Here is a 12,719-nt window from a genome sequence, read left to right as displayed (position 1 = left end):
TAAACATCGTTTCCAATCCAGCTTTCCGAGGCAAATTCATGCAATGAATTGTTTGTGCACTTTAATGCGCACAAAGTACCGTCAGCCCGACGTGATTCCTTATTGAACGCACCTGTATGTAAAAATGTATTCGGACTCCAACACAGGGGTGTGGAATTTAATAAAATATCTACTTGTCCATGGGACAGGTTGCTTTATAAAATCAACTTGTCCTGTAACTAAATCCACTTGTCCCTTTGGTGCCATGTAGTGCACCGTCAAATAATGGCAGCATTCTCATTATAGAGAGCTCGGATAATAGCCTCTCTGGTTATGTCAGGCTCAGATTATAGAAGGTTTCTAATACTAGTGATTTCTTTATATCTACCCATTCATCTTTTCATTCACCTACTGATATCTAGCATTTCACCTTTACATTGGTATACATTCATTCTTTCATCAGACTTTCCCCATTCTGTTTGTCCATCCATCCATCCGCCCATCCATATTCAAACCTACTCATCCATCCCCAACCATATCCATCCATCTCAGCAATCGACCCATCCTTCCGTTCATTCATCAATGTACCCTTTCACTCATCCATCCTTTCACTCATCCATCAATTTACGCTTTCACTCATCCATCAATACACCCTGCAACCATCTATCTTTTCACCCTTTCCTTCATCAACACATCCATCCACCATCCCCATCACTCATCCATCCTTTCACTCATTCCTCCATCTAGTAAGCCAGTTAGTCACTCATCCATCCATCCATTCATCCACTCACTCTCCGTTACACATTAATTATGGGCCTTTGACTGCTGAGCTGCAGACAGATGAGGCCCATCAAAAGCTCAACCCCCACTGTAGCTGCTAAAGAGAGGGGTTCACAATGCCCCGGTCCAAACCTATGCTTCCAGCTCTAGATCTATCATTTTAAATTCATTCATCCCTCCTTCCTTCCACTCATCCATCCATCTATCCTTTAGCTCATCCATCCACTTTCACCCCCTCTATCCACCCTTTCACTTATCCCTCCATCCTTTTGCTCTTCCATCTTTCACCCCCCATCCTTCTTTTCCCTCATATCCATTCACCTTTTCACTCATCCCTCCATCCGTCCTTTTGCTCTTCCATCTTTCACCCCAACCATCCTCTTTTTTTCCTGCTATCCATCCACCCTTTCATTCATCCCTACATTCACCACCCTTCTATCCATCCATCTATCCATCCTTCCACCCAGCCATCCATACACCCACTCCACCATCCATTTATCCACTCTCTCATCCATCAAGCCACGCTTTCATTTAACCATTCACCCGTCCACGTATCCATCCACTTTCACCCCATCCATTCATTCACCCTTGCACCCATCCATCCATCTACTCATCCATCCTTACATCCATCCTTTAACTCATTCATCCATGTATATATCCTTTCACGTCAATTATGAACCTTTGTCTGGACCTGCAGAAAGAAGAGGCCCATGAAGAACCCTACAGCTGCTGTAGGGTGTTCAGATGCCCCTGGTGCACGCATGAAGTGAGACGAGAGTCCCAGTGCAAGGACAGACATGAGGGTGTGCCTGAAGACTGCATGAATTCCCCATGGGGAAACTATTGAGCGTTATTGTAAGCCCTGGATGATGCAGGATATGAGAGGCCAATGGGGCGGGTCAGGGGAGTCAGAGGGGGGTAACAGAGGGGGGTGGGATTAGCTAATTCAGGCACTGGGTGAAACATAAGGTGCACAGTAAAGGCAAAGTGCAAAGGAGGGTTGTGCAAGAGCATGATGATAAGGAAAAGCATGTGCTTTACTGCAGGCCCACGGAGGCGAGGGTGAGGAGCGATCCTGGGTTCAGATTGAGGCCCACGGGTGAAGCACAGAATAAAAGGCAGCGGGTCACAAGGTTCAAGTCTGAGCAGGAGCCAAGAGGCCGATAACATTACCTTCCAGTTATGTGAGTGTTCTGGCGCTGCAGAAGCTCCGTGTTCGTTTTGTGCTCTAAGAAAATGAAAGGACTAGGGGAGGGCCTGAAAGCCACAAATGAGCCTCTGGGAGAAAGCAAAAAGATTCCAGTGCTGTGGAAGTATTATACGGAGCTGCAACCTTGAGCTCAGCAGAGCTTCATCATGTTGTGCTTCTGCTATTGGGAAATTAAAATGCAGACCCCAGCTTTTACATTTACCCTTTCACTGACAATAAACTTTGCAGAGCTACTTATTAACTGGCTGTGACCAACAGGGTTAAACAGCTGTGTATCAGATTACTGTAAGACTGTCTACTTGTCCTTTGGACAAAATAGAAATGAAAACCTCTTGGCCTTGTAAGAAATCTTGATGTCTCGGGCGTCGGGAGATAGGAATTCCCCACCCCTGCCAACAATTACCTGCTTCTGTTCTTTCCTCCAATAGTCACCATAAATCACTCTGGCGGGAAGCTGGGAAGCAGCTGCTTATGATAGTTTTGCTCTGGAGTACAAGAAGTCACCCTTTAACCCCGCCTGCTGTTGTTTGTTTCAGACTGGTGACAAGAGAACCAAGCACTTGCAATGCAATAGGTCTCGAATTACGCGAGTTTGAGCTATTGGCATTTAAATGACAATGCCTTTTTTTAATGTTTTTGTTTTAAAAACATAAATAAAAGGCATTGTCATTTACAATGCCAAAAGCTTAAAGTCATGTAAATGCGATACCTATTGCATTGGAGGTGGAGGCGTTTTACGTAAGGATTTGCAAGTTATATGGTTACAAACAGTTGCTGGAGCATAGCAATACAAACACAAAAAACAACAATGTTACATAGGTACACAACACAGGACGAATGGGGCAAGGGAGGAAGAGGAGTAAGGTAAGGAGGTGATGGGATTTGGTAGTGATCCGGGGGACGGGAAAGGGTGAAAGAACTTAAACCAAAAACTCAGAGTGAGAATCCAAAAACAGGCTGAGGACCAGTGAATCGGAACATCCGGAGTCAGGTTCACTGATTGCACCAGATGTTCTAGTACATGGCAAAAACGAGTTGGGGGGGCGAAGGGGGGCACAAGAGCGCAGTCAAGGGGCACACATCAAACAGAAAAACCATTGGAGCCAGAAAAACCCTTGAGGCCGCCATGATGTAGGATATGATTAATGACCCAGGAACATCACAGTAAAATGGCGGAGTTGCAGATAGGCAAACATCAGTTCGGAGAAGTCACCAAGGGAAACAACCCCATGTCACCACAAGAAACAGGCGGGGGAAAGGCTGGCAAAGCCAGTCAAGCTCAGTTCATCACTGGTGAGCAATCGGGCAACATGTTAAACATTATTACTATTAAATAAGCTGCGATAGTAGGAGAAGTCCGCTCAGGTGCCCAGGTGGCAGCCCAGGGAGTGGGGGGCGGCAGAGGGGTCAGGAGTACGAGCTTACAAAGAGAGATGTAGAGGAAGGAAAATGAGCTTGGTTGAACAGGGCAGCAGCGTCATTGTATTCACGCTTCATTCTTCTCCGTACATCCAAGAGCAGGGCAGATGGGGGGGGGGGGGGGGCAGTCACAAGCTCTGGAGGGTAGAAGGTCTGGATGTCGTCGATCCCTCATGGGTCATCAATAGTCCGGGTTTAAGTCAGCCCAGGCAGTAGCCCCTGAAGAGAAGGCAGGGTCAGGGTGAGGAGGGCGCCAAAACACAGAAAGTGAAGGGCAGGCTCGGTAAAAAGGGCATCGGCGTCCCATCACTCTGTAGGTTATTCCGACAGGGCGGCACGACCGATCACGTCGCCGCTACAGTCCCGGAGAGGCAGCACAGGATGTCAGGCAACCGCAATACAGAAAAGGTCCGGAAAGGTAGGTGTCATTCGAAGGGGCCACCAGGCCAGCTGAGTCTTGCATGGTCAGCTCCGTAGAGGATCAGCAACTGGCAGACCCTCAGAGTCCAGGAGGCGAAGGAAGGAGAACCAGAGGAGGGACATGAAGAGCTATGTCCGATGTCCAGCTGGGTAGGTGACGGCTGAGGCGAACCGGAGCCCATCTCCTCTATAGCTGTCGCAGCAGCTTCACTGGGCATAAGCCATGTTGCTCTAGCTCCGCAGGAAGAACATCGGTCACGATTCCTCTGGAGGACTCGGAACCACATGGAGATTAGCGAGGCAATGACCGCAGACCAACATGACCCCAGGTAAGTAAAAAGGGTCCGTGGGGGGGGGAGGTGGGGGGTAGATTTTCGGGGATTAAAGCCAAAAAGGCAATCCCTAGCCGGGAGCTACCGGCTGGAGCTCCCACCTGTCGGCCATCTTGGAAGCACCAAGATGGTGTCCCGTGGTGAAGTGTTGGTGTGCGGTTGGAGCCTGATAGAGATTCTTTTGTGGAGCAGTTTAGAAAATTAGTTAGGTGAGTATTAATAGTGCCTTGCATGGTGTGTTTTGCGAAACGTGTTATTGAGGATTGAGTCTCTGTTGTGTTTGTGAGGGGTTGTTGAAATTATTACTAGTGATGGTGAGGGTTAAAATGTCATTGTGAGTCATTTGTTTTGACATCTTTGTACTTGATGTGGCAATTTTGGAAATAAGAGGACTCAAGTATTAGGTGTCTGTGAAAGGCACAATGCTGAAGTGCCAGGATTAATCATAATTGATTTAATGATCCTTAATAGTCTAGTTATGAATGTGCAAATCTGGATAGGAATAGTGAAGGTTCATTCTGTTCACAAGAGTAAACCATACTAGTTCCAACGTTAGGTTATTGCTGGTCAAAAGCCTAACCTAGTATGTTATGCTAAGTAGATTTGTATAGTGCACCATCACCCGAAAGGGTATCCTGGCACTGAGCAAGAGTTAATTTAGCCAAACCTAGAGCCTAGTAGGACTACTCGAAAAGCCAGGTCTTTAGCTTCTTGCGGAATTCAAGTAGTGATGAGCAGGCTGTTAAGTGTAGCAGCAGGTCGATCCATGCTTGAGAGATGTAGAAGACTCGAGTGCAGGATCTGGGTTTTTCGTAAAGATAGGATGTATGAAAGTAGGAGTCTGGATCACCAGAGATGTCTAGAAGATTTGTGAAACGAGATGCGATCGTTAAGGTATGCTTGGACAATGCTATGTAGTGCCTTGAAAGTGTGGGTGAGATATTTGAGCTGTGCTCATTTGTCCAGGAGGAACCAGTGGAGGTTTGGTTTGATTTGTGAGGCATGGAGGAGTGAGAGTGATTCTGACGGCCAAGTGCTGAATGGTCTGCAGCCTTATGGTGAGTTTTTTGTTGATTCCTTAGTCCACCTTACATGGGACCAGGGCATGATGTGTGACAGTTTTCCACGTGCTAATTGGGAGCTATTTGAAAATCTTACTCAGCATCTTCATGGCATGGAAGCAAGAGACAATGATGGAGTGGGACTTGTGCGGTCTTGTTGAGTTTGCAGTCAAATATGATCCCAACTATCATGGCGTGGGAGTCCTAGCACTGTTGGCTAACAGGAGGAGTTCCACAGTGAAGTGTTCTTTATGGAGGTCACAATTTTGGTCTTGACGGTGTTCAGCTTTAGACAGTTGGCCTTCATCCAGTGAGTGATTTCAGTCATGCGGACACTAAACTTGATCCAGGTACTAGGCTTCTTGTCCACGAGGGAGAGAAGGAGTTGCGTGTCAACCGCGTAGGAGAGAATGTTGTGAGAGCGGGTAATGCGGGCTAGATGAATGATGTATGTGCTGAAGAGGTGTAGGCTCAGAGACGATCCTTGAAGATCCGAGGAGGAGGTTGCGGGCGTCCGAAGTACACTGTGCCAAGCTGATGGACTGAGTCCTTCCAGTCCAGAAGAGCAGATCCATTGGAGTATATGTCCCTGGGTTACGATGTAGTGTACGCATTAAATGAGGATGGGATGAGACGAGACTATGTCAAATGCTGCAGAGAAGACCAGCAGGATGAGGGCCACCATGTCTCCTCCATCCAAAGTCATGCAGATAACATCCATTGCAGCGATAAGGTCTATTTCCATACTGTGATTGAGTCTGAAACCAGACTGAGCGGTGTCAGGGAGTTAGCGGTCGTTGATATATTCAGTGAGGCATCTGTTGATGATCTTCCCCAAGACCTTTGGCCAGGAATAGTAGCAGAGCGATTGGCCTGTAGTTGGTGAGCGTTGAAGGGTTCACAGAGGGTTTTTTCAGCAATGGGAAGACAGTTGTGTGGGAAGGTCACATTAGAGATTTGGGAAGGTCACATTAGAGACAGAGACATTCAGAATGGGTGGGAGCATGGTTTCTGTCCTCTGAAGTAGGCATGGGGAGGGGGGGCAAATGGGGCCTCTGACTGGATGGAATTTATGGTGGCAACCGTTTCTTCTGGTGGTATGACAGCCTTGTGGTTAGCATTGGTTCTTTGGATAACATAGGCCAGCGTTTGGCGAGGTTTATCTGGCCCTTTGTGGCTTGAAGATGACAATATGGCGGGGGTATAGTTGCAAATAAATTGGGAGTGTCTATTGCAGCAGTCCTGCAAGGCGTAATTGAGTTGAAAGCAGCCACTTGTGAGGTTAGATCTTTCACAATGGTAAACATGTGCTTCTGCTGGTTCTGGTATTGATGCATTCCGCCAGAGGAACACATTTGGAGGTTTGGATCATTTGGTGGTAGCACCTCAGGGCGGATTTAAAAGTGCTCCGAACTGCATTGTCCTGGCTCATTCTTCATCTGTGCTCTAATTATCTGCAGAGGTCTTTCATCAGTCGGATTTCCTCTGTGTACCAATTGCCCAGGGGTCTAGATCTTGTTGTATTACTGTTGAAGGGGGACATGGGAGTCCTGGAGATGAGCAGGTGTGTGTGCCTAGCCCTGCCTATGGTAGGTTGTTTAATTGAAGAGCCAGGTCTTCAGCTTCTTGCGGAAATTAAGAAGCGAGGAGAAGGAGGCTCTGATGCAGAGAGTGGTCGTTCCACGCTTTAGGAGGTGCGATTTAACAGTGACACAGGGAGGCAAAGAGACTACTCAAACCAGTACTTAAGTTGGCTTCTGCATCAATCCCACGCTAATCTGACCTCCTAGGATATCCGTTCAGGAACATCGGCTGGGCTCACTTTTACTGAGCCACCAACACAATGTCTTACCAACATTATTGACATGTGGAGGAGGGGGCGAAAACTAATATTGAGACTATGCAACACTATATACTCCACGGCAATGGAAAATGTGACTAGAGCGAGAACTGTATAGGAGGGAGTAGTTGGCAGATACAAGTTGGAGAAAGACTGGAATACAGTCCTTCAATAACCCCACAAGGGGTCCAGAAATTCTCTATTCCGATATTTATTTATTTACTTTAAAGGTTTAAATATCACCTTAATTATCTACATACCACTCACCTGACACTGCACAGGTTAAACATGACTGCTGCTGCCATGGATTCCAGGCACAGGCAGTAGGGTTGAAAAAGGTGCAAACAGTATTTGCTCTTTAGCATTTAGTGGGAGCTGGCGCTAGTATGTGTATAGGTTTAGCTACTGGCAAACGTCCATGCAAAGTAATAATGTAAGCAACGTAGGCACAAGCACATTAACCTGGTTTTGAGGCAATGGGTGATTAAGTGATTTGCCCAGAATCACAGGATGTTGAGCCAATGCCGAGACCTGAACCTGGGTCCCCAGTCGGCAGCAGTGACCATTACACCACATCGAGGAGAGGATTGCTTGCCACCCCCAACATCCTCCAGTGCTGTTATGGCATATTGCACAGCTGCACTGGCTGCTGTGCAACATGGCTTACAGTCAGTGGCCGAAGTCTGCAGGATCTGAGGGGCATACGGTGCCCAATTTTTTTTAAATTGAAAAGTTGACCTACTTTTTCTGAAAAGACAACTGTCCCAGGGCGGTTAATTCCGACAGATAGTAGTCTCCTGTGCTGTGAAATCGTGGGAAGGTCAAAAAGATAAACAAGCCTTCTTGCAGGGTGCCTGCTTGCCTGAAAGAAATTTAAATGTGCACAACTGGTTAATCCGTAAAAGCGAAGAGTACTCGGAAGCCAGTATTGGCTCTAATTGTTGGGGCTTCCTTATGACACAGATTTATATTCTTTTAGAGTGGCCTTGCAAAAGAGTTACCAGCCGAGCTGTGAAGTACGTGCTTTTAAAATAGTCATTTAAAAAAAATGCACCACATAAAGTTTGGGCATTAGTAAAACCTACATTTTGGAAGCACTTTTTTTTAACCTTAAAACATTTTTGCACATTTTGTTGTGATCTCTTATACTGTGTGTAATGCAAGTTTAAACTAATGACTTACATATTCACAGTGCTTTCTGTCACAGACAGGGTCCTCATAGCACTAAATGTATAAATGACACTTTTCTTCCCTGAACCAACCAGGGTCAATTCTGTGACTCTCTGGTTACAGCAGGGCATTCAATAATAGAGGTTACTTGCCTAAGTTTTTCATTTAAGCTGTTCCTTATTTCATATGTAGTTGCCTGAAGGTGAAAGACAGAAAAAAAGTTTCAGAATATTGATTTTAAACACACCTTTGACATTGCTCCATGCTCATTCACCCCGATCGCATTGCGGGTAGCATCACAATTCCGTTGCGTTTTTGAATGCACTTCAACCACTAATCAAAGAAAACAAAAAAAGGTGCTATGACACGAGTGTGGCGCTTTGTTTTTAATTACTTTGAGCCATATTGTACAACGGCCCGCGCTGATGGGCAAATGCAACATCTTTAAAAACAAGCATTGGCATAGCCAATAGGTCTCGCCTTTGGGACCTTATAAGTGTTTAGCTTTGGCACGTGTGAGTGACAGAGTGAGCATCACCACAGTACAGGCCAGCTCAGTCACGACGACTGCAGTCATACTATGTCCTTTACATGCAGCTGATGTCTTTGATAATAGTTTGTAGGCCAGTGAGCAGCACTGATAAAAAAAAGGAACTGTGCTCCAAGTGTGCAGTTATTAGCTAACAAGACGGAAAGAACCGCACTGAAAAACCAAACTGACATTCTCAGTGGCTAGTACAGTGCACATATAGCCCCTGTGTGTGTGACGATGTGTACCTTTGTTGGACGTTTCCGTGCAGATGATTGCTTCTATGATGCTGGCCCGGAGCTTGTGTCACGTGCCCCATTCCACGGGTCACATTTGGGGGTTAAAACTCTCATGTTTACGCGAGGTGTGTTGTCGTGAGTTTCGCTTCTCCCTCTTTCTTAATCACACTCTGTGATTTTTACTCCTACCGGTGACCTACAGAACATGATGGATGGGTATTATTGGCCTTTAGAAACAAGTTTGTTATAGGCCTTTGAGCACGAAAACGCACTGAGCTGTAGCAACAAAGTAATATTTGTATTTGTTAACACACTTCGGGCATGTGACATAAATAAACAAACGAACTGCAGAATATCTGAAAAGTGTCTCACATAACCGTGTGATAATATGTGGATACCGGTACTTTAGACCCAGTGCACAGCATCGTGACCAGCACCGATAATAAACTCCAGTTCCAGATCAAAGATAAACTGCGCTTTCATCCCAGCAGTGCTGCTTGCTGTGGTCAGCACCCTTTAAAATAATAGGTTAAAGCGGGCCATCAAGGACCCCCGCGCTGTGCCCATTATCTCTCACGAACCAACCTCAACGAGCTGTTCTCGCCAATGGGTTGCTGAACTGCACAGCCTGCAATTGTATTTTTAGAAAGTCACTCCAAACTCTTCAGTCCCATTAATATCCATTTCCTGCCTCTGACCACAGTACCCTTTAATGTCTAAGGCCCAGTGACTCGCAGCGAGCATGGATTTACAGCGCAGCCCCTCACCCCTCCTTCACCTCTGCCACGGAGAAGTGTGCAATAAAAACAGAAAAAAACGAGCAGATGGGGGTGGGAGGGGGGGAAGAAACCGGTGCGAGAGCGGGTGGAGAGAGATGGGATGGCGCGGGGGAATAAGATGAAGGGAGAGATGTTGGGAACGGGCAGGAAAAGAAGAAACTCAAGACGAGTGCACGACCCAACTTCACAAACAAACGCTACTCCCGCCGTGCCCTGCCCCTCAAGTTTAAGCAGGCAGCAGATAGCACCATATGTGTTTTTTTTATTTGTGTATTATTGAAATTTTGCTCAGCTTACTTGATTGGCCAGAATGTGCATCATTTTGCATTACCCCTTGCATGATGCATTCTGGTGTTCGCTGTTATCTCACCAACAATGCTAATGGTATGCTATGATTCTCTGCTGGGAATATTATCATGCCCGAACATGACGTGGAGCTCTGAAAAACTTGCATGGACCGAAGGCTTTTTTGCCTGAAATATTCGGCGTCTTCTGCGTGTGGTCACTGTTTAGAGGACATGAAATTTATTTTGTATCTAAGGTAACCGTACGTCTTCTACTTACACTGATCCTCCTTTAATACAGCCTAAGCTCTGTGTCCCATTGTTGATCTTTTAACGGATGTCATTTTTTGCGATTACAACACTTCTGGGTCGTATACAACTAATCCCACAAGTGAACATATTCTAGAAAATCCTTTGGGAGTCGGCAGTGCTGCTAACGTGTCAGGTGACCCAAGATTGGCGTATTGACAGCACCTAAGCCAACCCAAGTGCACAGCTCACAAGTCCGAAGGGCTGACAGGCTATGAAGTTGCACGTGCGCTTGAACTGAGCAGGTTTCCTGGCTATCGGGCGTTGTCTCCCAGTTTGCAGCATTCTCGCGTGAGATGAGTTAGTATATCCCAGACCGAGCAGTGGCGTCCTGTCTAGGCGATGGTAACTGCTGCTGTCGGTAGTTCTGGCTGGAAAAAGCGGATCGGAGTCTACAATAGCAGCTTGGAGCAGGTGTTGAAATGAGCGGTGGTTGGATCCTGTAGCTACCCCATGCAGCGAACTATCTGATGGGTTACTGTAGTGGCGTCTCTTGAAGTGAATTTTAGTGGAGTCCCGCAGCGAGCCATGGGATAAGACTGGTGGCGCTCATGTGTAAAGAGTTTGTTGTGTTTACATGTTTGCCTAAAGTGTTTAAATCTGACTCTTGAACGCACATACAAAGTGAGATTTAAACATTGTGAGAGGATGTGGCGTTCTGGTAGTAACAGCCCACTCGGTTTCGATTCTGGGCGATAGCCGCGCGGCCGTAAAAGTGACGCGGACGCGCCTAAATCTGATTTAAACATTGTCAGAGGATGTGGCGTTATGGTAGTAACTGCTGACTCTGTTGCTATTTCATATTACATGCACACATGGGGAGAAATCTTGGAGTGTGCAGGTCACAGGAAGCCGTTGCATGTTTATTCTCATGTCCACAATACTCGCAAAGGACAGTAATTTGGTGTGAGAGGGTTGTCGTAGTTTGTGCTTTGCCCAGCACTCAGTTGAAAATAGGAGTCCAAAAATCAACAAGACGCACTCTGTGGCATGGAGGGGCTGTTAACTGAGAGGGGGAGCAGGAGGTGAGCCTGTGAGTGAAAGCGATCTCGAGCGATGTGCGTGTACCATGACGAGAGGAAAGCCAGATGACTCCTCTGCTCGTCATTGTACGCGTATCCGCACGCTCTATGCCACCCCAAAGGATGTGGTCGAACTTTTGAAAGCCCACTCACTAAATGTCTCGCCAGAGCAACGCATGCGCTGGCTCAGGCGAGACCTAAAAAACCTACAACGGCAATTTATCTTTAATCACTAGCATATGTAGTAGACCTTTGTACTTACTACTGTTCCTATGTGATTTTCGAGTGTATCTGTTTGTATCTCTTCCTTGACTAACTCTACAACTTCTACATTGGCAATTGTTTCCTCCGTTCGCTCCACTTGTACATTTGCTATTTTTTTTCTGTTCACATCTCTTACGTAACTCATGTAATCCAAAGTCCTTATGTAACGCAACTGGTTCTTTTGTAAAGCTCCCTGACACCTTCGGGTAATGTTCACGCTATAAAAATATCGTTTTAAATAAAATAAATAAATAAAACCGCCGATACAGTCCCGCAAAGGAGAAACTTATTGGCTTTGCAAGTGTTTGTTGAGAACCTGTAAACGAAACAACGTCCAACCACACGCATGAAAACACTGGACAACAACGACCACTGCAAGATCCTACCCACACCGTCACCTCCCTCCCTCCCTCCCGGATGCTGCTTTCGGTTTCGTTCTCTGCCAGGTTCCATGTCAGCGAACAAAATACCCTTCTACGCGACAGAAACGGGCGCCTTGACCCACTGAACGAAGTCAGTAGCGTGAAGCGACCCAACCTCTCCTGCTCTGTAACTATCACAAGAATCTGAGGCTCGCTTGGATGAGCGACAGAACAACGGACACTTACTTAAGGGCGCTCACCTAGGGCACGAAGGCGTTTGGGCGCGGGTGGGGGGTCGCTTCTGTGTCACCTCGTGTGCGGAATGGCGGGGGCACAGTGGTGGAAAGGCACCGAGCGGCTCTCCTCACAATTCAAGCTCCCTGCTGCTGGTTGCGCCCGTCCCTGCCCGGGCAATGTGCGTGAGTTCAGTGGGAGGGCATCCTCACCCCGCCCCCACACTCTTCTTTCGCCTCCGCCTCTCCACTGCCCCGGTGTAGGCGGCAGCAGTCCGGCCTGGCTAAGTCACGCCCCTCCCCGGCTGTGCACATAGCAGCAGCTCCGCCTACTCCATGCCCTGCTCTCTGCTAAACCCTTCCTCTGCTGCGGCCTACCGCCGCGGCGCCACCGTACTTTCTTTATTGCTCAAGTGGCTTTCACCAGCGTGTGCTGATTTCTACGCCTGTACTCCGTCCCGTCCACGAAACGCACCCAAATCAATTC

At 47.1% G+C, this 12,719-nt stretch overlaps 1 protein-coding gene across 2 annotated transcripts in view; it reads right to left on the bottom strand.

The window, feature by feature from the left end:
• The window catches only part of LOC147717671 (E3 ubiquitin-protein ligase TRIM39-like), a 94,248-nt gene extending 81,730 nt beyond the window's left edge, over positions 1-12,518 (bottom strand). Inside the window, exon 1 of one of the 2 annotated variants that reach the window (XM_086924462.1) lies at positions 12,246-12,518. The gene's annotated coding sequence lies outside the window, so the exon portion shown is untranslated. The remainder of the gene's footprint in view (positions 1-12,245) is intronic. The other variant, XM_086924463.1, reaches the window with a different exon arrangement.
• Positions 12,519-12,719: the final 201 nt, after the last annotated feature.

The sequence above is a fragment of the Lissotriton vulgaris genome, chromosome 5, assembly GCF_964263255.1.
Source record: "Lissotriton vulgaris chromosome 5, aLisVul1.2, whole genome shotgun sequence".
NCBI classification, from domain to species: domain Eukaryota; kingdom Metazoa; phylum Chordata; class Amphibia; order Caudata; family Salamandridae; genus Lissotriton; species Lissotriton vulgaris.
Note: the sequence above shows the minus strand (reverse complement) of the source record. Positions and strands in the feature narration are given on the sequence as shown.